The 2,819-nt window shown below is 37.0% G+C and overlaps 1 pseudogene across 1 annotated transcript; it reads left to right on the forward strand.

Annotated features, from left to right (window-relative positions):
- The first annotated feature begins 888 nt into the window (after window positions 1-888).
- Window positions 889-1,413, forward strand: LOC105299408 (annotated as a pseudogene). Its single transcript, XR_896524.2, has one exon. The product of XR_896524.2 is annotated as a peptidyl-prolyl cis-trans isomerase FKBP1A pseudogene (transcript).
- The last annotated feature ends 1,406 nt before the right edge of the window (window positions 1,414-2,819 follow it).

Here is a 2,819-nt window from a genome sequence, read left to right on the forward strand (position 1 = left end):
TTCACTAGGTTGCAAGGTTGACATAGATGCTATAAAGATATAATGACTTCCCCAAGGTTCTACTTGCAGAATCTCTGACTCCAACCCCCATACCCTTTTCAGTATTATCTCATTACTTCTGATGGATAAACACAGAGTTCTATGGTTAATCCTTCAAGGTGAAGGAAATCAAGATGCTTAGAGAAAGAGCATAATGATAGAAAAGGGAATGGTATTGTGAAATAACATTTTTTAAGTTATCATTTTATAAGTTCTCCTGAGAGTTGTAGTATGATTTCTAGAACTGTTCTGCTGCTAAATACAGTTGAAAAGCAATAGAGGAACATGAATTAATGTTATTCGAAAGATATTTATAGAACCACTGTTAGGAACAATAAGCAGAGTTGGAGGAAGAGACAATTGGTCTGCCAGGATGAAGGGATTTTTAACTTCACATGACTCTCATTAACTTATTCTTGACCTTTAATTTAATGCTTAAATGTTGCATTACAGGCAACTTGCTTAAAGCATTTTTTATGAGAGAATAATTTTAGGACAAAGGTCTTTATAAGACGATTTAACATACCAAACTTTTCTTTTTTTTTTTTTTTCATAAGGCAATACTAAGAGGTAAACATGTCAACTGTAGTATTAAATTGCTCCCTGATTTTTGTAATGTTTCCAATACTTTTTAAAATAGTTAAGTTGTAAATTATTAGACTTCTCCTAAAAAACAAAAACAAAAACAAAAAACAAAAAACAAAAAAAAACAAAACGTTTTCCTTTACAAGAAATAGTAACCTCGTTCTCTTAAAATGCTCCCATATAATTGTGTCATCATGTTACTTAACTGCGATTTTATAATTCAAATGAATACACTTTTTTTACATTAAAAAACAAAATGAAGAGCCACGGAACCACCTCCAGGTCCGGTCTTGGTCCATGCTGCCCATCGCACCACCTGCCTGCCCCGCATCCGCCGCCACCGCCATGGGAGTGCAGGTGGAGACCATCTCTCCCAGGGACCGGCTCACCTTCCCGAAGCATGGCCAGACCTGCGTGATACACTACATTGGGATGCTTGAAGATGGAAATAAATTAGATTCCTCCCGGGACAGAAACAAGCTCTTTAAGTTTATGCTAGGCAAACAGGTGATTCGAGGCTGGGAAGAAAGGATTGCCCAGATGAGTGTGAGTCAGAGAGCCAAACTTACCATCTCCCCAGACTATGCCTATGGTGCCACTGGGCACCCAGGCATCATCCCACCAAATGCCACTCTCATCTTTGACGTGGAGCTTCGAAAACTGGAATGATAGGAATGGCCTCCTCTCCGAGCTCCCTGTTCTTGGATGTGCCATGGCAGGATCTGGCGACCCCAGATGTGCACATGTGAATTCGTAGGGAGCTTTGCCTGATATTCCAATACACTCTTTGCATAAACAACTACCCCGACTGAATGTGTTCTGTCACCCAGTTTTGCTCTTCTCCTTATCCTCGTGTATATGTTGACCTAAACTATATGCCACAAACCTCAAGTACACATTTTATTTAGTTTTCATTTGGGGATGAAGATTCAGTTTTAGTCATTTGGGTCTAAGTTTCCAATTAAATATTAGTCAAGTATTAACAATACAAGTAATGGAATAACTTTAGACTAGGAATTGGTGTGGGAGAATGCAAGAATCTTTATTTTATTTTATTTTGGGGATGAATTTTTTTATTTATTATATATTAAACATTCTTTCTGTTGTGCTGCAAAGCCATAGCAGATTTGATGCGCTATTGAAGGCTGCATTATTCTCCAAGTTGAGAGATGTCCTTGGGTTGAATTAAGAGCCCTACTCAAAACTGAAGTAAGAATGGGGAGAGCCCTTGCTTCCTGGGCCCCATCTCATTCTCCCCTTAAACTCTCTGCCTTTTAAAAGCAAGTCATTTTCACTGTAATGTTGGACACTACAGGTATCTGTTCCAGGGCCAGCCAGGACATCTGAAGCCTTCTTCGTGGCCTGGCTTTTTCTGCCTCCCAGTCTATGGTTTTTCTAATGGATAGTCAGGACTTTTATAATCTCATAACTAGCCAGGCTCCACTTACTAAATTTTAAGAACTTTAATTGAAAGTTTAAATTGAAGGTACTGTTTATAGAAACTTAACACCCAATGAAAGCCCAGCTATTATGACAAATCCTTGAATATTGTCTTAAGAAAATGATGCCGGTCATCATATCTTCAGCATCTCTTGGTTTTTGATGCTTAGCCACCGCTGCTCATCCCACTCCTGGCTTTTTCTTCTCCCCTCCCACTCCTTTGCTGTCCTGTGTAGTGATTTGGTGAGAGAAATTATTGCTGTCTACCTCCCACTTCATGCACTACATATGATTTCAATTTTTATTATTACAGTTAAAGTGCTTTACGCTGGCTTTTTTCAAAACAAACAAACAAACAGGCAGACAAACAAAAAGAAGATGAAAAATTATTTTTCTTTTTCCATTGAGATATAATTGATTAACAACATTATATTAATGTTAGGTGCACAGCATAATGATTTAATATTTGCAAAATGATCACCACAATAAATCTAGTTAACATCCATCACTATATATGTTAAATATTTTTTTTTTTTGCATGAAAACTTTTAAGATCTATCGTCAAAGAGCAAGGTATTGAGAACTCATTTGAACAAAGATAACGACTGAAAACTTTCTTAATCTGGCAAAATAAATAGATATACAAGTTCAGGAAGCACTGAGAGTTCTAAATAAGTTGAACCTAAAGAAGCCTACACCAAGATACATCATAATTAAAATGAAGATTAAAGACAAAAAGAGAATTATTAAGAAAT

This window comes from Pteropus vampyrus, unplaced genomic scaffold (genome assembly GCF_000151845.1).
Source record: "Pteropus vampyrus isolate Shadow unplaced genomic scaffold, Pvam_2.0 Scaffold184, whole genome shotgun sequence".
Classification (NCBI taxonomy): domain Eukaryota; kingdom Metazoa; phylum Chordata; class Mammalia; order Chiroptera; family Pteropodidae; genus Pteropus; species Pteropus vampyrus.